This window comes from Canis lupus, chromosome 21, assembly GCF_048164855.1.
Source record: "Canis lupus baileyi chromosome 21, mCanLup2.hap1, whole genome shotgun sequence".
Classification (NCBI taxonomy): Eukaryota; Metazoa; Chordata; class Mammalia; order Carnivora; family Canidae; genus Canis; species Canis lupus.
Window position 1 is genome coordinate 46,494,806 of NC_132858.1, and position 22,646 is coordinate 46,517,451.

The window sequence follows — 22,646 nt, forward strand, 5'->3', positions numbered from 1 at the left end:
AAGCTTTGGCCTGTGGCAGAGTCACCTGGAAGGCTGGTTAAAACTCTGGTGGTTGCCCTCTACCCCTGACCCCCCATTAGAAAAGTCTGGGGTGGGGTCTGAGCCCTTGCAGTGCTATATAGTTTCCAGGTAGCGATGGTGCTGCTGGTCCAGGGGCTGCACTTTGAGAACCACTGGCTTTTTGGTTAAGATCATAGCCTTCCAAATTTAAAAAAAATAATAATAATAGTGGATCCCTGGGTGGCGCAGGGGTTTAGTGCCTGCCTTTGGCCCAGGGCAGGATCCTGGAGACCCGGAATCGTATCCCACATCGGGCTCCCTGTGTGGAGCCTGCTTCTCCCTCTGCCTATGTCTCTGCCCCTCTCTCTCTCTCTCTCTGTGATTATCATGAATAAATAAATAGAATCTTTAAAAAAATAAAAAAATAATAAATAAAAATAAAAAATAAAAAAAGATCATGGGCTTCCAGGTCAGACCCAGCAGGGTGGGCGCTCAGCTCAGCATCTGTGTGCGACCTTGGGATATTCAACATCCTATGCCTCGGTTTCCTTCTATGTAAAATGAGGATAATAATGGCATGTGCTTTGGGGGAGGGGGTTATGGTGAGGATTAAATAAACGAATCCACATGAAGTATGGACACGGTATGTGTCCATGACGTATTTCATCCACAAAAATCCTTTATCCACATAAAATATAGATACAGCATACAGTACACACTCAAATGTTCTCTATCATTTTAATTCGTGAGTCAGCGATCATGCTGCAAATGCCCATTATAAAATATGCCAGAGCCACAGACCTTTCACACGTGAACCAGCTGAGTCTAGAAGAAACTGGAGTTTGTTTGTTTGAAACTGAAGTTTTTAATTTAACTTCTTAGTGGATGGTTGTCAAATTCTCAGGCCTCTTCCTGTCTTCTCGTATTTCTCTAGCGATGATCATGCAGCTTGCAAATACCAAACAAATGCATTAGGGGAAAAGTATCACAGAAGAAATGTAGCCAGTTCTTTTACAAAAATCCGTTTTGTTGGAAAAGCCGGCTTGACGCCAGTTTGGGTTTAATTTCCCAGCTGAACAGAAGATGGCAGCACCACACGGGGATGTTGCCGGAGTCTCCTGCTCCCAGCCGCCCCCCTCCCGCCCCTCCCAGATCAGGCTCGCTTTTTGCACGTTGAGCCCCGTTTCCTGGGCCGCAGACCCTCTCTTACCCTTGCATCAGTGGACCGAGAGCCCTTCCTACGGGGGGACTCCGGGGTCAGCTCATGGGTTAAAAGGAAAGTATCCCCTGGGCCGCAAGACTGAGCTGTAGGGCGACTCTGCGCAGGTCCCGGTGCCCCCTCGAGCCTCAGTTTCCCCTGTTCGAACCGGGAACACTGGAGGAGAAGCTGTCCGAGGCCGGGGCGTCCGCAGGGGCTGCAGGAGCCGGGCCGGGAGGCCGGCGTCCCCTGGAGCCTCCATCCCGCGCGCTGGTAGAGGCCGGGAGAGCGCGCGGGGAGGCAGGTGCGTGTCTAACAAAGCGGATGACGTCGACGACTTCGCGGCCCCTCGGGAGACTCCTTACGCGGCCACCTGTCCGCCCTCTTCTGTCTCATTTCGGGGGAGACGGTGGCTTTGGGCAGGTAGTTGATGGAATCGAAGCCTAACGGGGTTTCCGTGGACGGAAATTCCTTTCGGAGAAGGATGCTCTGGCGCCCTCCGGTGACGCACCCCGGGGAGGGCATCGCGCCTGGCAGCGCCTCGGTCTCAGCCTCCCGCACCCCAAATCCGGCTTCGGCCTGCGGAGCGCTGGCACTGGGTTTCTGGGTCGCTCATTGTGCAGCTAACCCTGGGATCCTAACCCTGGGATCCTAACCCTAGGATTCTAACCCTGGGATCCTAACCCTGGGATTCTAACCCTGGGATCCTAACCCTAGGATCCTAACCGTAGGATTCTAACCCTGGGATCCTAACCCTGGGGTTCTAAACTTGGGGTTCTAACCCTGGGATCCTAACCCTAGGATCCCAACCCTGGGATCCTAACCCTGAGGTTCTAACCCTGGGTTTCTAACCCTGGGATCCTAACCTTGGGGTTCTAACCCTGGGATCCTAACCCTAGGATCTTAACCCTGGGATCCCAACCTTGGGATCCTAACCCTGGGATCCTAACTTTGGGGTTCTAACCCTGGGATCCTAACCCTAGGATCCCAACCCTGTGATCCTAACCCTGGGGTTCTAACCTTGGGGTTCTAACCCTAGGATCCTAACCCTGAGGTTCTAACCCTGGGTTTCTAACCCTGGGATCCTAACCTTGGGGTTCTAACCCTGGGATCCTAACCCTAGGATCTTAACCCTGGGATCCCAACCTTGGAATCCTAACCCTGAGATCCAGACCTTGGGATCCTACCCTGGGATCCTGACCTTGGGGTTCTAACCCTACGATCCTGACCCTGGGGTTCTAACCCTGGGATCCTAACCCTAGGATCCTAACTCTAGGATCCTCCCAAGAAGCGGTCACGAGGCTCCACGATGGCCACACGGGCCACAAGCCAGCCCGGCGCACAAGCCCTGAGATCACTCCGAGGAACCCCGCGTCTTGGGTGTTGCTCATTTCGTAGGAAAGCCACCTCCTTCTGGAGCCGGTGGTGGGTCCCAGAGGGCAGGGGGCGCGGCTGGGAGCAGCCTCGCAGGCTCCCCGCGGCTCTCTGGAGCACCCCCCCCACCACCTCCTCCGCGTTCCCTCTCTGGGCTCACCTGACTCCATGCTTCAGATCCCAGGTCCTCACAGGCTGGCTCCTTTGGGGCCCTAACATCTTCCCGGGCGTCCTGTGAGTGAGGGGCCAGGTCCTGGTCCTTGTGCCTGGAGATGTTGCCGGCAGTACTGACATTCGTCCTGGGACCACCTGCATCAGCGTCTCCTGGCTGCTGCTCACATTCAGACTCCCCGGGGCCAGCTCTGTATTTGCTGCTGCATTAAAACCTCTGAAAGTAGGGGGCGGGGCTGGGGGGCCCGGTTGGTTAAGTGCCGGCCTCTTGGTTTCAGCTCAGGTCCTCATCTCAGGGTCATGAGATCCAGGCCTGTGTGGGACTCCGCGCTGAAGGAGACCCTCTCTCCCTCTGCCCCTCCTGCTCATGCTTTCTCTGTACCTGTAAAATAAATAAATCTTAAAAAAAAAAATCTCTGAAGGTAGAGATGAGAATTATGCATTTTTCTTTTTTTAAAAAAATATTTTATTTATTTATTCATGATAGACACAGAGGGAGAGACAGAGACGTAGGAGAAGCAGGCTCCCTGCAGGGAGCCCGATGCGGGACTTGATTCCTAAGGATCACGCCCTGGGCGGAAGGCAGGTGCTTAACTACTGAGCCACCCAGGGGTGCCTGAGAATTATCTATTTTTAAACCAGATCCCTAAGTGATCATCAGGCAAGCCACGGTTTAGGAATTGCTTCATAGATTTGTGACTCATTGTCCTGCTGTGCTCGGTCCACCCAACAAATGTGTGCATTTCTCCTGCCATTTGCCCACCCCGCTGCCAACAGGTCTGCACCTTCTTAGATCTGAGGCCCCCCCGGGCTGCGCAGGCTCCCGTCGGAGGAAATCTTGCTCTTCCCCAGACTTTATTTTTCGCCCATCAAGCCAGTGAGTGTGAGGTGGCAGCAAGACTCTTGGCCGAGCAACCTGAAGTTCTGCGCCTCAGGTGGAAATAAAATGTGGAGGATTAAGAGGTTACAGAAGCATAGTAACCTGATATGTACTTACACTCGGGATCCTTTCCACGTTTCGGCCCATAAACCTACTTACCCAACCACTGTCTGGCATTTTGATAGCTCTGCTCAGCTGGGGCCCTTTGTGGCTCTGGTTGTGTCTGTGTCTGTCTTTCTGTCCATGGTAGGTATGGCACTGACTTTGCACACTTGACATTGAACATCTGCCGTTTCTGTTCTACAGTGAGGTCAGGGACCTGCGACTGGCCATAGGGTCAGGGCAGGCGTCCCTTACTCATTCACTTACCCGTGGGACACTGGCGGAGACTTCTGTGGCTGTCTGTCCTCGGACCGGCCTTCAGGTCCCTCTGTGTACCCAAGGGTTTCCTGGCCCCACAGGGCTCACAAATGAGGCAGAGAACAAAATCGCCTCCCTGTTCCCTAACCCTGGTCCCTCGGATCACGAGCACTGGTGCCCACATCTCAGCCTCGGGGGCTGTGCTGTCCAATAGCCAAGGCCACATGGGGCCACCAGGCCCTTGAAATACATCTCGTGCCGAATGTTGCTTTGAGTTAGAAACACACACCGGATCCTGGAGGCACTGAGCAGAGTGTAAACCGTCTCGTTGGTGATTATAAATATTGATGGCATGTTGCAGTGCTGTTGTTCTGGATATCCTGGGTTAAATAGGTTATTAAAAGGAATTTCAGGGGATCCCTGAGTGGCTCAGCAGTTTAATGCTTGCCTTCGGCCCAGGGTGTGATCCTGGGGTCCTGGGATCGAATCCTGCATCGGGATCCCTGCAGGGAGCCTGCTTCTCCCTCTGCCTATGTCTCTGCCTCTCTCTCTCCGTGTCTCTCATGAATAAATAAAATCTTTAAAAAATAAAATAAAAGGAATTTCAGTTACTTTTTTGTCCTTTTCGAATTTGGCTACCAGACAGTTTAAAAGTACATGCGATGGCTCAGACCCCACTGATCTGAACCTGGGGTATTGCCCTGATGGTTCCCCACCGTCACTAACTTTTGGGACTTCACCACTTCCCTGAGCTACGTGATCTGTCTGGTTCCTTCTAGTTTTTGCCTTTCTGCCTGGCCCTAAACTAAAGCGCACAGAGCTGGGTGACACGTGACAGGTGGCGAGCCTTGCTGGAAGTCTCCAGGTGGCTCAGCGCACAAGTCTAGCTATCAGAAGATTCTCTCAGAGATAAGCGGAAATATGTTTCCCTGGGATAGCTTTCTAGGAGAATAAGTGAGTCATGCCTAATGATTAGAGACCGACAATTTATGCCTTTTCTTTAACCGATTCCCTATTGCTAGTTATTGAGTGATTTTCCGGTTTCCAAAAGTTGTGTCCTGATAATCATCCTCATGGTCAGATCTCTATACATGCTAGATGATTTCCTTTGGATCAGTTTGTACTGATACAATCTTGAAAGCTTTTGACACCATTCTGTATTACACGAATGCCATCGGGTATCATCATTTTTGAAATCTTTGTAATTCTTATGTAATTTTTGTTAAAAACATTGCATGAAAATGGTTTAAAAATTAGTTTAAAATGGTACATTTTGTTTTCCTTTGCTCTAGTGTATGGTAGTTTACCTTTCTTAGTTTGTTTCCAACTTAATCTCTGCTCAAGCTCCCTTTCTGTTGATGTTAGAAATGAGATCAAATGTTAGTTTCTGTGCACTGGCTTTCTTCTAGAGGAGTTCTACGCACATTCCACACAAAGCTACCATAGGGTACACATTTTTCTACACCCCTCATTTTTATATTTCTTTTTTTAAACCCCTCTTTAACAAATGTCACCTGTTACCTCAGTCTTTTTTTTTTTTAAAGATGTTATTTATTTATTCATGACAGAACAAAGAGAGGCAAAACACAGGCAGAGGGAGAAGCAAGCTCCCTGTGGGGAGCTCGATGGGGGACTTGATCCTGAGACCCCAGGATTATGACATGAGCCAAAGGCAGATGCTCAACCCCTGAGCCACCCAGGTGCCCCAAAGGAATAATTTTAAGCAGCGATTTCCTTTCCTTTCCTTTCCTTTCCTTTCCTTTCCTTTCCTTTCCTTTCCTTTCCTTTATTTATTTGATTTTTTTTTTACATTTTATTTTTATTTCCTTTATTTTCATTTGTCTTTTCTTCGGGTGAAAGAGGAAGCAGTCAGATCCTGAGTACCCCGGGGGACCCATGATGGACAGGTTTGCTCACCCTGAAAAGGGTGACCACTGAGACTCTGGTCCAGGCTGCAGAGCTCTCCCCTAAGACCTGCCGGTGGAGGCAATGGATTAGAAACCACCCATTTCTCCTTCTTGAAAGGAAATCCCAGTTTCTCCTCCATGAGCCCCCAGGTCCACTTCTCTCTTTTATTTCTCTAAATATTACCTCCATTTAACAGTGCTTTGTGTATAGTCGGCACTCTACAAATGCTCGTTGAATGAATGAATGAATGAATGAATGAATGAATGAAAATATCAGTGGGTGAACACTAACCCTGGAAATCCCTGGGTAGGCTTGTTAAAGCAGAACTGAAGATTTTCATCCACGTCAATGGCTTCCCACGAATGACCAATAACGGGGTAGCACAAACAGCACTGGGATATTAGGGACTCTATAGGGTCAGAGCTGAAAGAGGCCCTTGACCTTTGCATGTTCCAGGCAGGGCCCCAGGCTGGTAAACATTCAAATTCAGCTGGGAGATGTATTTAGCCTGCAGAGTCCTGCTGCTGCTACTGCTGCTGCTGCTGGGGTTGGTTTTTGAATTTTGAATTAGTTACCAACATATAAATGTTGGGAGATTTCACAGTAAGTGCTTTGGGGCTTTTAAAAAAATTTTTAACTGGAAAATCTGACACCACGAAGTCCGTAGCTACGCATAGCTTGGGCTGAGTCGTTGTGGCCACCTTCGAGACAGGATGTGTTCTAGCCGTCGAGGGCAGCCCCTGACACACAGCATTTGCCCGGCCTTGCTAGAGGTGGCACTCTGATGCCTCTCCTAGTTTAATGCCAGTCTACCACCCACTGAATTTACCTTCTTAAAGAGTGCTGGATTTGGGCCTCAACCCTGCAACATCTTCCCCCTACTGCCAGCGTAATCTCTGGAAGATACAAACTGGACTAGGTCCTGCTCCTCCTTAAAATCCTTCCATGGCTCCTTACTGCCCAAGGCCAGTCTTATGCTTAGGAGACCTTTCAATGCAAAGCCTGCATTACTGATCTTAACTCTGACGACTCTGACTCACCAGGCACACTGCCTAGTTTCCTGTTCCTCTGTCCTGTCATATCCTCCCGGCCCCAGTGTCTCCATACATGCTGCTCCTGTTGCCTAGAATGTTTTTCCCTATCCTCATTTGTCTGGCAAACTCTGAATTCCTCCACCCCTTACCTCATTATCTCTGCCATGGGACTCAGCTCACACTCCTACTCAGTTCTTCGTGCTCGGGCCATGGTCCTGGGATCGAGTTCCACATAGGGTTCCCTGCAGGGAGCCTGCTTCTCCCTCTGCCTATGTCTCTGCCTATCTCTGTGTCTCTCATAAATAAATAAATAAATAAATAAATAAATAAATAAATAAATAAATAAAATCTTTTAAAAAACACACAAAAAAAGACTTCCCAACCAGAATATGTGATCCTTGAGGGAAGGGACCACAAATCATTATTTTTTATCCTTAGCATTTATCTCAGTGCTCAATAAATGTTGAGTGAAAAAATGAATGAATGTATGACAGCCTTGCTCTAGGTGACTTTGTTAGGGGCATAGTTGTGATAAATTATGGTCTTCCCCTGATTCCCTGTAGGGTTATGACTGGAGTCCTCTGCAAACTTGAGAGAGTGTAGAGGCTAACGACATTCTTCTTATATTCCCAGACTATCTCAGGAACCTTGGCCTTCACCGTGTGTTGCTTCTATTCCTCCTCCTTCATCTTCTACACAAACTGTACACCTCATTTTGGCTTTAGCTTCCCACTTATAAGGTTGGCTTTCAAATATCCGCTTGACCCCAGGTAATTAGCATCAGCGAATTGTGCAAATTCTATACTCCTTGCTAGTGTTTGGTTCATGAATGGCTTGTGACCCAAACTGGGCTAGTGAGATGTGAGGAGCATCCTGCTGGAAGGAAGACAGCTCTGAAAAATTTTCCTCCACCCATGAGAACGGGCATTTCCTCCCTTTATCATCTGGACATAGTCATTTCAGAATTTGACATATGGAAACACTTGAGGTATCTTGCCACAAGCCTGGAAATGAAGCCAATACAGAAAGATGGAATAAAGCCTGGAATGAAGGTATTATTGAACAGGTGAATCAGGGTTAATCATCGTTCTTCCTTCTTCCTAACAGCACCCAGACTTTATTTACAAGGAAACCCCCCTCCTGTGGTCACAATACTCCCAATTCTAAGAACAGACCTGATTCTTCCACAGATAATCCTGCTGTGCCTTATCAATGATTAGTTATGAATGAGCCTGAGACTCAGTTCTGGCCAATGAGACATGAGGGGAGGTCTATGAGGATGCTTCTGGAAAAACTGCCCTTAATCCTGAGAGGCAGCTAGAAGAGAAGCCATCCCTATTCTGCTTGACAATTCCTTGTGAGAGTGTGGACAGAGGACTTGCTGCTCCTGTTTTATTAAGAGCATGAGGATGAAGACAACACCAAGGACTTTAGAAGAGAATGATGGAAAGAATCCAGATCCTTGACTGCACACTGAGCTGTTGAACTGATCAATCCTGAAGCACTCCTTACCTTAGTAGAGACTTTTACTAATGTAAGATAATGCACTTTCTAATTCTTAATTCAATTCAATTTAGACTTTGACACTTGCAACTTAAACATCCACATGATATATCTCCAAAACAGGGAAGATGTCTTGTTCTTAACCATTTATTACTTTCCTTATAGCCCTAGGATGTTTTTGATGGTTGAAGATCAACTTTTCATCAACTGTCCGACACGGGGGTGATGTGATTTGAAAAAGACATTTTAGAAATCAGCTACTCTTTAGTTCTCTTTCCCAACACAAATCAACTGGTACATGATTGTATTAGTCAAAATAGCATGCAGTAACAAATCTTGAAATCTCAGTCACTTAGCACACATTAAAAAGTTTATTTCTCACCAGTAGGTGAGCCAAAGCTGTCCTTCACCTAGGAGTCAAAAATCCAGGCTTCTTCTAAGTAGCAATGCTCCCTTCTCAATCGGGGGCTTCTAAGGTCACCATGATGGGGAAAAGAACACATGGAGACAGCATACTAGCCCTTAAACACCTTCATCTAGAAGCAGCACAAACCACCTTATATTCACATTTCATTGGCAAGAACTGAACACACCTCTAGCCTCATAGTTAGGAAGTACAGTTTCTTCTTATGCCTGGAAAGGAGAGGAGAACCAAGTAAGAAATCCTTTCAGTCAGTTCTATCACTGTGATACATATATTTCTGTGTAAAATGTGTAAGTCTGTGTAATCAGTCCAGCAATGCTTATCCTGTTCCATGTATAAGTAAAGGAAACAACTCTGTTACACAAAAGGCATCCCAGTAATTTATTTGTTAAAGTGGGCTTCTCTGCTCTGAGAAGTAAAAATTATTACAAAAATTGCCTTTAATTACATCCACTTTTTAAAAACTAAATGTGGGAATTCAGCAATACTGTTGTTTCACACTTAAATAGCATTCTTTAAAAAGAGGGACTATGAAAGGGAAAAAAAAAGGATGTATTCTTTAAAATTATCAACTTCATGAAAGACAAAGGCAGTTCCAGGTGAAAGGAAACTAAAGACACACGACAACTAATACAACATGTGATCCTGGTCTAGATTCAGTACTAGAGGAAATAATGCTATAAAGGACATTATTGGGTCAATTGGAAAAATTGAAATATAGACAACAGATAAGGTAAAAGTATCTATGTTAAATTTGCTGAAGCTGATGGCGGTACTATGGAAATATATGACAATACTCATATTCTTGGGAAATACACATTGAAGAATTTAGGGGTAAAGCCTTATGGAGTATGCAACTTATTAAAAAATTATATACCATATTCATGAATTGTAAAACTCAATTTTGTTAAATGTTAATTCTTGCCAAATTGATCTATAGATTCAATGCAATCCTGACGAAAATCCCAATAAGCTTTTCTATAGAAAGTGCCACGATGATTCTAAAATTTACCCAAAAAATGCATACAATATAGAATATCCAAAACAAATTTGAAAGAGAACAAAATTGGAGGACTTACATTAGCTGACTTCAGTACTTAGTACAAAGCTTCAAAAAGAAGACAATGTAGTATTGGTGTAGGGGTGGACTTATAGACCATGGGAACAGATGGAGACTTCAGAAATTGATCCATATATGTATAGTCCATTGATTTTCACCAAAGCAATTCAGTTCTACCGGGTGCAGACATGGAGAGAGTGCAGAGTCATATAAAGTGGGAACTACCCTGGGTCCCAAAAGGAAGGAGATGGCATATGCAATTTGGGATCTTTTTAGATTGGTTTAATAAAGGGACTTTTTAAAAGATGGTGGACATGACCCTGTGCCAATTCCAGGTCTTGAACCTTAAGAAGGTCTGTCAGCTTCTGCCTTTGCAATCTGGGGAGCCCTTGAGTCACCAGGTCCTCTGCAGGAGATACCACAGGGAATGAGCTTGTAGTGAACCATATGGAAAGGGTGAGGCTCTTGACACTTGGGAAGAGAGAGAAGTTTCACCTTCCCAAAACCCTGTCTGGGCCCAGGCTTCTTGCTGTCCCCACCAGACATATCCTTGCTCTCGGTCTGGTGAGACACCATGTGACTGCAGCTTTGTGAGAGATTCCTTGTGAGACCAGTGGAAAAATCATTCAGTGGAACTTTGGTCAACTCACAGAATCATGGGAAACAATAAAATGGTGGTGATTCTAAGTCATTTGTGGGTTTTTTTTTTTTTTAAAGATTTTATTTATTTATTTATTTATTTATTTATTTATTTATTTATTTATTTATTTTTTATGATAGTCACACACAGAGAGAGAGAGAGGCAGAGACACAGGCAGAAGGAGAAGCAGGCTCCATGCACCGGGAGCCCGACGTGGGATTCGATCCCGGGTCTCCAGGATTGCGCCCCGGGCCAAAGGCAGGCGCCAAACCGCTGCGCCACCCAGGGATCCCGGTTTTTTTTTTTTTTTAAAGGATTTATTTATTTATTTGACACAGAGAGAAAACACAAGTGGGGAGAGGGGCAGAGGGAGAAAGTCTCAAGCAGACTCCCTGCTGAGTGCAGAGCCCAATTTGGGGCTTGATCTTATGACCCGGAGATCATGACCTGAGCTGAAACCAAGAGTCAGATGCTTAATCCACTGGGGCACCCACGCACTGCTATGTCAGTCAGGTTTCTTTTTTTTAATAAAAGATTTTAGTTATTTATTTGACAGAGAGAGCACGAGCAAGAGGAGAGGCAGAGGGAGAGCAAGAAACAGACTTCCCCTGAGCAGGAAGCCCAACCCTGGGATCATGACCAGAACTGAAGGCAACCAACTGAGCCACGCAGGTGTCCCAGTCAGTTAGTTTTTTGATAGCTAACTAAAACAGCCACCAGGCAGCAACCTCCTCAGAGAGGGTGCCTGGAAATCAACATTCCAACCTCCCTCTTCTCCCTCCCTCTAGTCTCCTTGTAGGTGTCCCCATAATTTGAACCTATTCAGAAGCAGAAGGCAAGGGAGACTTCCACATTTCCCAGGAAGGCTATCCTCTCAGAGCACAGAGTGGGGAAGAGGAGAATGGAGATTGGATCTGGAGAGGTGAACAGAAGATACTCAGCAGGGTCCAGCCCCTTTCCCCTTCAGCATCAACTTTTGCTGTTTTTTTGTTTGTTTTTGTTTTTTTGTTTTGTTTTTGTTTTGTTTTGTTTTGTTTTGTTTTTGACAGAGAGAGAAAGCATGAGTACAAGCAGGGGGCACAGCAGGCAGAGGGATAGGGAGAAGCAGGCTCCCCACTGAGCAGGGAACCCGACGTGGGGCTCAATCCCAGGACCCTGGGAACATGACATGAGCCAAAGGCAGATGCTTAACTGAGCCACCCAGGCGCCCCTCATCTTTTGCTCTTAATGCAGGTGAAAACTTGTCTCCCTGTTACAGGAGACATTTAGAGTCCACATTACAGGAAAACGTCTGGTCAGTCATGGTTCCACCTGAAACCTGAAATATTAGTTAACACTGGTGTTCTTCATATCAGAGGGCTAGGATAAGGGAAAAGTAAGTAATTAATGGAAAAGTAAGTAATTGATATGAAACATACCTATTACCCTCTCTGCTTCTGTGACTGCACATGAGGTCTAAGTAGGTGGTGATCATATCTGTTTTCTTCCACATTCACTTCGTGTTTCTCTTATCCTCTGGGAGCATCTCAGCTGGATGGAGTTCTTTTCCTGGTAGGAGGGACTCAAACCTTTATTCTTATGGGATTTGCATCCTTAGTGGTCTTATTTTATTCTGTGGCTACCACTCCCCATTGACAAGAATGATTGGACAATTGAGTAGTAGTAGGAGGCATCCAGCAAATCCTCTGTGCTCTTCACACAGCTCTCTGCCATCCTCTTGTAGCAGCAACACAATTTCTCCCTGGTAATGGGGATCAATGACCTCAGTCAGCACAATAGCCCCATTCTTCGCTTTGTTCCCTTGGGCACTAGGATCTTCAAATCCACAGAGGCCAAGGTCACAGGGACAAAAAGCAAATATTCTTCAAGTGTATCATGTAATAGTAAGAGACCACTTCCAGCTCCAACCTTTGGTTCTGAGGCCTGTGCATCCTGGTTAGGAAAAAGAAGACACCATACAGGGATCCCTGGGTGGCACAGCGGTTTGGCGCCTGCCTTTGGCCCAGGGCGCGATCCTGGAGACCCGGGATCGAATCCCACATCAGGCTCCCGGTGCATGGAGCCTGCTTCTCCCTCTGCTTCTCCCTCTGCCTGTGTCTCTGCCTCTCTCTCTCTCTCTCTCTCTCTGTGACTATCATAAATTAAAAAAAAAAAAAAAAAAAAAAAGAAGACACCATACATAGGTCACTGGCTGAAAGTGTACCTTAATTTACAGGTCAGCAGAGCAACTTCAAGGGTGATGTCTCCAGCTGGTGTCAGGACTAAGCCTTCAGCAGGCCCTCTCACTGTTGTGTCAAACCAGCTACTTTCAGGTAATGGGGCATGTGGTAAGATCAATGAAATTCAGGGACACTGAGCCCATTGTTCCACTTCTTTTGCCATAAAATACACTGCCTAGTCTTGGGCAATGCTGTGTGAGATTTGATGGTGGTGGATAAGGTGTTCCAAGAATCCAAAAACTGGTGGAACTGGCAAAAGCACTGAAATCATGCCACCAATGTTCCAACATTAATCTTTCCAGGTCTCTGACCCATAGAGCCACTGCCCCTGTATCACTGTACAGTTCTGTACGTCGGGCTATCTCTTCTCCCACATGAAATGGACAATGAGATGCAGTATCTAGAGTTCTGCGCATAGGGATTCTCCTTTACCATTGTCTTTCTGGGCCACCCTTTGGCGGAGGGTTAGTGTAGAAGCCACCCACTTCCAGCTGGTGATGGTGCAACAGGTAGATGCAGTGATAAATCTAGCTTATGTTTTTTCCTCTATTAACTGGCTATGGGGAACTCCTCACAGGGCCCTGGCGTAGACTGAGAAAGAGGCAACAGAGCAGTTGGAGCAGTAGCATTTGAGTCTGTGCCACTTGCTTATGCTTCCAGACCTGCTTATGAGACTGAGCCTACCATTTTTATTTTATAAGAAATCTGCTGTGCATGTCTTGATGGAATATATAACACCCAGTTCATGGTGGGTAGTTCAGGTCATAGGTGATTGCCAGGGCCCAATAGTAATCCAGGAGTTTTCTGTTTGTTTGTTAAACAGAGAAGAGTTGGGGATCCCTGGGTGGCGCAGCGGTTTGGCGCCTGCCTTTGGCCCAGGGCGTGATCCTGGAGACCCGGGATCGAATCCCACGTCGGGCTCCCGGTGCATGGGGCCTGCTTCTCCCTCTGCCTATGTCTCTGCCTCTCTCTCTCTCTCTCTCTCTCTCTCTGTGACTATCATAAAAATAAATAAATAAAAATAAATAAACAGAGAAGAGTTGACGGACTTTCCTGAACTGAGTCTTTCCAATGAGGGATGCAGCCCATGGTGACTTCTTAGAGGAGCTAGAGGAGTAAGTAGCCTCACCTGCTTCCCTTCCTCCCTTTGGTTTCCTTCTGGGTTTGCCATGGGCTGAGCCCCAACGGAATCCAGAGAACAATGAATTCATTGAAGACTGTAGACCATCTACATCTGCATCTAGAGGGGCAAATGAAAGATATCCTGCATCAGGTGAATATAGTAAAGGGAGGAGAGAATTCAGAATTAAGTAACGTATCACTTAAGCAGGGCAGGGGGGTTGATGAGGACATGCAAAGAGGAGGAAGGCAGTGAGAGAACTCAGGGCCTATACCTATGGTCCAAATGAGGTTACAGAGTAATTAAGTGAGGTTACTAGAGCTGGTTGGGAAGATAGAAGGTGCCTGTTGGAGAAGGGAGCTGCTCAAAATAGAAATTCTGTGTGAGGGGGCCCTGGATGGCTCAGCTGGTTGAACATCTGCCTTCGGCTCAGGTCATGATCCGGGGTTGTGGGATCAAGCCCTGCATTGGGCTCCCTGCTCAGCTTGGAGCCTGCTTCTCCCCGTCCCACTGCCCTTCCCCCTGCTTGTGCTCTCTCTCTCTGGAAGTCAAATAAATAAATAAAATTTCAAAAAAGAAAGAAAGAAATTCTGTGTGAAATATTGGTTATAGTTCCACAGAACTTTCTGCAATGTTGGAATTATTCTTTGGCTGAGCTGTCCAGCACCTGAAATGTGACTAGTGTGATAGAGACCCTGAATCTCAAATTTTATTCAATTTTAATTGATTCACATTTAAATAGCCACACGAAGCCAGTGGCTACTGAATCAGATGGCACGGGTCTAGAGTATGATCATATCGACTGCTTTCCATCAAAAATGATGGAAAGGAAAAAGGGAGGAGGAGAAGCAAACAAGATGTGGTGAATTACTGAGCTGGTCACAGCTTCACAAGCAAACACACTGGTGGCCTGGCCACAGAGGAAGTCTCTGAAGGTGCCATGTGGCACTGTCCAATGTGGGTATAGCCCATCACGGGGAAGAAGGGAGATGCACTCATCTCCTGACTCCTTGCCATTTCCTCCCTTCTGCTGTCCAGTGCCCTTCACATGGCATTAATCACCTGCTATGAGTTGTGCCAGGAAAATGGTGCAGGGCTTCATCTAATCTGGGAGTAGTGAGGGGAGTGAGTCAGTGGGTCAGCCTGGACCTGGGTGCTGAAGCTGCTGCTGGTTCATGAGGGGGTAGGAGGGAGGTCAGGGTAAAGCCAGGCTCTCACCCTGGGGGAGTCTGAGTCAGCTGGGATATTAGATTAGGCAAGCTCACTGAACAAGAGACCAAGATTGGGGTGTGGGTTCAGAGGGAGCCTGACCTGAGGTCTGAGGTGGTGCATAAACTCCATTCAGTATATTATTATAAGTGACATTGGGGATGTCATCTGGCATTTCAGACCTTAGATCCCTCTTCTACACAATGGGCAACAGTACCTACCTCACATGCTGACTCATATTATTTATGTGAATCACTCAGTATTATTATAAGAACTTTGTAACAATAGGTGAGGAAGCTATCATTCTTGTCATTTCACAGAAATGAAAATTGAGGCTAAGAGAGATTAAATGAAAATACTTATTGGCGGCAGAACCAGAGTAGATCTGACTCAGCCTCTCATTCTTGCCACCGTATGATGCTTCTTTCTCGAGATTTCATCAAAGGACTGGATTTCAAAACTCCAAGAGAGAGAAAGATTCAAGCATGAAAATGAATTCAAAGTGATACATGGGTGCAGCTATTATAAAGGGTAAAATGGGTGTCAGACAACATGTAATCCTAAAATTTCTTAATTGATGTGAATAACGTAGAACATATCTTGAAAGCAGCTTACAAGTATAGTTTTAGATGTACTCCAAAAAGTGTCTGTTTTGAATTAATTTATTTCTATTGAATTGCAGTCATCTGTTGAAACATTAAATATAAGACTCGATGTTCCAAACAATTTTCAGGGGAACCGGTCTCATTGGTCAGGCGAGCGCAGCAGGGGAACAGTTATCAGAGAGATCACACACACTCTGACTTGTCAAGACCTACCTTCGGGTTTCCTCCTGCCAAGTGACAGGCTCAGCTATCATGACCTCTAATCCCTTGGATCCAGCTGCCCTCTCAGACTGTTAGAGCCTCAGCCACACAGCTCCCACCACAGCAAACCTCTTGCAGATCTTAGTTCCAAGGCAAAGAAAACCAGAGGGGAGATTAATTGTGCACAAATCCTCCAGGCTGTTATGGGTAAAACCCAACAATGACCGTGAGCTGTGAACTGTTTCATTTTTTGCACTTTATGTAAACACAGAGGGAAGTCAAGACTCTCTTAAAAACAGGGTTACTGCTTTCCAGCCTTCAAATTCTCTGAGAAAAGTGATACGGGAGTGACGTTAATGTGATGGAGCTAGTCGGAGCCCTTAAAGAACCCTGCCCGTTCCCTGAAGCACACAGCAGAGATGGGCCCTTTCATAATGGAAGACTTTTCCTGTGCATTGTATGGAGTTCATAAGGCCAGGGAAACAGAAATTGGTGCCTGTTAGCTCATGTTCTTGCTCTGAGAAGCTATTGCTGGAAGGGATGAGAAGGTCATGCAGATATGAGACTGAGTCAGGTGTCCTAGACACCTAGGGACTCCCCATCCTGAGAGAGACAAATAGGGACTCTGCATCTCCCACTTACATCCTTAGCCTGAGGCCAGAAAGTGACAGAGGCAAAAGGTGCAATGGCTTTTTTAGTGACAATGAAGAAGAGTCTCAACTCCACTATATTGGGGGTATTGGGGGGTGCTAGAATGCTTTGTAAACAGATTTCAAATCAACCTTCCACCAGAAGAAATGGAAAGTGTGCTGTCAGAGAAAAAAACAAGTCAGCTTTGGGTCGAGAATGGGGTCTTCCAGGGATACAGGAGGAGTCAACAAATCTTTGTCATCAATGCAGGTATTAAAAAAAGGCCTGATGGAAAAAAAAAAAAAAAACTGTCCTGGGCTTTCCAAAGTAATTAAAAACCTGTTCTGGCCTTTCCTGCTCAGTGGTCAGGGGACGAAAACATGTACACTTTGACTTCACATTATCTTGTGAGGCATTAACCCACTGTCATTTCACAAACAGCTGTGAAAAAAAAATGCTTCAAAACTATTTGTCCTCTTTCAACGAATTCTCATTTCATCTCTCTTTTATCCAGTGTTTACAAATGTCACTTAAGGCTCTGCTCTTTGCTGGATGTGTGATGTTGAGAAAATGACATAATTTCTCTGATCTTACATTTCTACATTTGTGAAGCAGGGATGCTAATCATAATCATAATAATAACAATAACAATAATAATAAAAATAACACCTACCTCCCAGAAGTGTTCTGAAAAATGAATGAGCTATTGTCTGTGAATGTCCTTAGAAGGATGCTTCTGCACTGTAGCTGTTCACAGCACTATTGGATTAACAAACATGCAAAAATGACAGTTAAGTTTTACCGATGATATAAAAATTTCTCTTCGGACTCTGATGTGAATATCAGCAGGAAAAGAGACTAGAGCAGGAGATTTTGGGAAGTACTTTTGAGGAAAGTCAATGACATAGGACCAAAAACTTTTCTCGGATTTAGGCTAGTTCTGCTTTTGCTGAAATATGGGCAGTTTGAGTTTTCTTTTGTTTTTGGAAAATTTTGTTGAAATCAAAGACCTTCATACATCTGGATTATTTTTGGAGCAAATATCAAAAAGTCATCAGGAAAAAAATTCCTGCAGAATTTCTGCTTCCGTCTGGCTCTAAGTTGATACATTCTTATCATCTGTTTTATACTTTTTTTTTTTTTTTGTAAAATGGGGCAAACTGTTTACCTTTCATGAATCCTGTCTTTCTCAATTAGAATTTTGTACAAGAAAAAAAACCTCATGCAATGTTTCTGCTAATAAGTCCAGAGATTGATGGAAATCAGGTCATTTGCAAGATTGTCATCAGCAATAAATATTTAGTGATTTTTCTCCTATTTAATGCAAATATGCTATACAACAGGACATGATTCAAACCTCTAGGAAACTTATATTCAAATCATTCAAAAGAAAAGTCAGGAGAGTTGATTATGAATGCATTCATTATACTATGAAAAAACAATGCTCTTTCTTTTTCTTTCTTGTCTATTATTTTTTTCCCTTTGAATTTGTATAATTCTGGTATTAAACTAGGATACCCCCTGTGGGGAGTGGGAAGAGGACAATTGGAAGTGAAGGGATCTAGGGGTCGGATTAGGCAGAACAGGCAGGGACTGGGTTATTCCTCTGGCTTGAGATTTGTCTTTTTTACACATGAACTAAGAACTGAAGCCGTTATTTAGAAACAAAAGAAGAAACTTCCTCATTAAACCCAACTTTTATGGTCATAAAGTTACAAGTCCACCAGTAAAATTGGGGCCAGGAGAGAATGAGTGAGCATGTCAAGCTGTGATGAATTATCCAATAAGATCCTGTGGAAATATCCAGGATAGCATACAACCCAGCTGTGACGCGATGAAGAAGACCTCTTCTTGGAGGAGGGATAGATCTAACTTGAACTTTCATGAATAAGTAGGAGTTAGCCATAGGAAAAAGGACTGAGAAAGAAGGAACTATGTATGCCCAGGAGTTCAGATCCAAGGACTAGCAACCTCCACATCAGGGCGGTTGGAGAGCTAAGGGATGAGGCCAGGAAGATGAGCAGAGGTCAGATCATGAAAGACCTTAACAGTCATGAAGGCGGTGGAGATTCAGTGAAGGATTTAGGTTGGGGGAAGGCCTTAAGCAGATTTGCCTTTGAGTAAGGACCTTCGGGTCTAGTGTGAACAGATGGACATATTGTGGCTATTGGCCCACTTTTCCTGCAGTATTTCAGAGGGAAGAAAGTGACATAATAAACCTGTTTCTCAAGTTTAATATAATTTTAATTTCTTAATGTTGTTCTGAGAAGCAACCCAGTGATCTCAAATAACTACCTGAATATATAAATTCAATTTGCAAACTTCATATAAATATACACTGCTGATGTGTTGGTAGGTTTTCATAGAAACAAGAATTTCAAGGTAAGCTGGGTGTAGTTCTGGAGATGATTTTCCCCTTGTGCAATCTCTATGGCTTATCATTTAAAATCATTAGTCATGTCAGATGTCACGAATGGTTGTATAATTAGGGATCTATATTCCCTCCTTGAAGGGCACAAACACTTACATGAAACACAGATGGTTCTTCCAAGGTTTTTCAGAGGTGATTTCAAAAATGAAATCAGAATGGGGTGCCTGGGTGGCTCAGTCAGTAGAGCAGCTGATTCTTGGTTTCCACTCAGGTCTGTGATCTCAGGGTCCTGGGATGGAGCCCTGTGGATCTGGATCTGAGCTTACTCAGGCTCTGCACTCAGTGGGGAGTTTGCTTGTGGATTCTCTCTCTCCTTCTCCCTCTGCCGCTCACCCAACTCACTCACTCTCTCTCTAAAATAAATAGATAAAAATAAAATAAAATAAATAGATAAGTGTTTTTAAAAATAAAATCAGAATATATTTTTAATTATTTAGTTTCCCAATATTGTAAAATGTAACAGATTACATTACTCAGTGGTTTCATTTCCATAGTTCAAAGCATGCTTGGGATGAAGGATGCTCGTGATCTTCATAAAGATATTCTGGGAACCAGAAAAGTGTGGAAACCTACACACTCTGTCCATTCTTTCGAAAGTACTAGAACCTATTTTTCTCCAGAGAGAGGTGGTGCATTTAGTTACAGCTCCAAACATCTCTCAGCCAGTGGCATCTTCTATTATTCCTGGCAGAACAATTTATTCCCTCACTTCTAGACCAACTTCCTAATATCAACCTTTTAAAATCAAAGAATATAAAAGAACTTATAACGAAAAGTAAAAGTTACCTGCCCAAACTCCTGTACATTTTCCAGAAGCCACTACTTTGAATCGTGTTCTTACCATTTCCTGATTTATCAACTTTAGACATTTTCCAATTATTTCCTGCTATGATAGATGAAGATTCAGCTCTTTTATGCTACATCTCAGTTCATTTACCTCCCTTCTCATGCTTGTTAGTCATATCCCTTTACTGTGTTTAGTTTCTTTATTGCAGAGGTACAAATGGGTGGCCTGGAGGCTTGATCTGACCATTGATGTGTTTTGTTTGGATTCCCATTAGCTAAAAGCGAAGAAAGAAAGAACACAGCATTGAAAAATTGTGAAGATTTAACATTAAAAAAAATCCAAATGTTTAGCTTCTCACAAAAAGTCAGATGGGGTATGTTTTAGTTTCCTAGGGCAGCTGCAAAAGAGTATCACAAACTAGGTGACCTAAAACAACAGAAATTTATTTTCGCACTGTTCTGGAAGTGAGAAGTCTGGAATCAAGGTGTTGGCATGGGCCATAATCTCTCTGAAAGCCCTAGGAAGGAATCCTTCTTTGACTCTTCCAGAGCTTCTGGAAATGCCAGCAAACCTTGGGATTCCTTGGTTTGTAGGCCTATCACTCAAATTTCTGCCTCTGTCTTCATGTGGCTGTCCTCTCTCTGTGTCTGAGTCTCTTTGTCCAAATCTCCCATTCTTGTGACAATACCAGCCATTGGATTTAGGACCCACTCTGATCCTCACCTTGACTAATCACATCTGCAAAGACACTATTTCCAAGTAAGATCACATTCTCAGGTTCCAGAGGACACAAATTTGGGGGATGGGGCACGAGCCCAGTACATGGCATATATCCCCCTGTCCTAAGAACTGACCAAGGCTGGTCCAGTGGCTGAACTCTCCAGGTGGGGCAAGCATGCACTAGTATGCCAAAACTCTCGTCACATCTATGACATAAATCCTTACACCAATACCTGAGCCCTGGCTCTCATTTATGTTACCTGCTTTGCTCCTGTAAACATCTGCTGACTAACTGCAACTGCTTATCTTTACAGCTTCTATCTATCTATCTATCTATCTATCTATCTATCTATCTATCATCTATCTATCTATCTATCTATCTATCTATCTATCTATTTTTAGGTAGGCTCCATGACGAACGGGGGGCTTGAACTCGTGATCCTGAGATCAAGAGTTGCATGCTCAACCAGCTGAGCCAGTCAGGCACCCCCCTTTATGACTTTTAATTTTATTATTTTTAAAAGATTTTATTTATTTATTTATTCATGAGACACACAGAGAGGCAGAGACATAGGCAGAGGGAGAAACAGGCTCCCTGTAGGGAGCCTGATGTGGGACCCAGGACCCCAGGATCACAACCTGAGCCAAAGGCAGATGCTCAACCACTGAGCCACCCAGGCATCCTGCCTTTATGACTTTTATTTTTTAATGTCTTTGTTTATTTATTTTTTTAAGATTTTATTTATTCATGAGAGACACACACAGAGAGAGAGAGAGAGAGAGAGGCAGAGACAAAGGCAGAGGGAGAAGCAGGCTCCATGCAGGGAGCCCGACGCAGGACTCGATCCCGGGTCTCCAGGATCAGGCCCTGGGCTGAAGGCGGTGCTAAACTGAGCCACCCGGGCTGCCTATGACTTTTAAATTATATACCAAAACTCCTATTTCATGGTTCATAAGTTTTTGTCACTATCTCACAGCTCCCTTCTTGTTTTGTAAGACCAACATACTAGGTTTCTCCCACTTTCCTCTTTCTCTTCTATTCCCTTTCCATTTCACAGAATTTGTCAGAAGCACCTTAATTACTGTTATGAGTTGAATTGTGCTTGCCCCCCTGCCAATTCATATGCTGGGGTTCTAATCCCCAGTAAATAAGAATGTGACCTTATTTGGAGATAGGGTGATTGGAAATAGAATTAGGTAAGATGAGATCATACTGAATAGGGTGGGTACCTAATCCAATATGACTGATGTCCTTAAAAAGGGGAAATTTGGAGGCAGACATATCCACAGGGAGAATGCCAGGTCAAGATGAAGGCAGAGATTGGGGTGATACAGCAGGAGCTAAGGAATGCCAAAGCCAGCCAGCACACCATCAGAATCTAGGGGAGAGGCATGGAAAAGATTCTCCTTCACAGCCCTCAGAAGGAACCAACACTGCTGACATCTTGATCTCCAATTTCTAGTCTTCAGAACTGTAAGACAATAAATTTGTTGTCTAAATTTAGATCCCCAATTTGTGGTACTTTGTTACAGCAGCCCTAACAAATTATTACCATATATATAATTTATATATATATACATACATATTCAATGTTGTAGCATTCATATTTTACTCATAAAGTTATCTTATGTTCTATGTTTCTCAAACGTTTGTTGATCTATGAATAGAGTTATCTATTCATATTTAAGAATGGGCAACAGACTTCAGCTTCTGTTCTTGATGGGGTCACAAGTATGGGGCTTGCCATCCTGTTGTAAACATTTCTGTTGCTCAGAAAACTGAGCAAAATGTCTGACATAAATGTTTGAAGCCACTTATTTTCAGTCATGGAAAGAAAGGAAACCAACAAGGTGTGTCTTTTGATTGTTACAGCTTTCTCCCTGGAGGCAGTTTTTGGACAATTGGCCCTGGGAGGCAAAACCCACACATCACTAGATGATCCCCCTGAGTTGCTGATCCAGACATAAGGACCTGGGGAGGGTGGGATGGCTGCATTCTGTGGGGCAGAATATCAAAGGAGGAAATATACAGAGAAAGAGATCCAAAACCTGCATGGAGATTCCCTTATTATTTGCTAGAATAGTAATCTGAACCTATGTAAAGTGAAACTACATTTGTGCTAAGCAAAGAACACCACCTGGGAGCTGGGAGCTAAGCAAGTCTTGAAGCTC

At 44.5% G+C, this 22,646-nt stretch overlaps 1 long non-coding RNA gene across 3 annotated transcripts; it reads right to left on the reverse strand.

Annotated features, from left to right (window-relative positions):
* Window positions 1-722: 722 nt before the first annotated feature.
* On the reverse strand, window positions 723-14,076 carry LOC140613148 (uncharacterized). 3 transcript variants are annotated; one of them, XR_012014283.1, is made up of 6 exons: window positions 13,901-14,076; window positions 11,971-12,293; window positions 9,932-10,085; window positions 3,529-9,061; window positions 1,211-3,125; window positions 723-948 (listed from the first exon to the last, which is right to left on the reverse strand). It is a non-coding gene; the product is annotated as an uncharacterized lncRNA (long non-coding RNA). The 3 variants fall into 3 exon arrangements; XR_012014282.1 differs by having other exon boundaries at window positions 11,971-12,484; XR_012014284.1 differs by lacking the exon at window positions 11,971-12,293.
* Window positions 14,077-22,646: the final 8,570 nt, after the last annotated feature.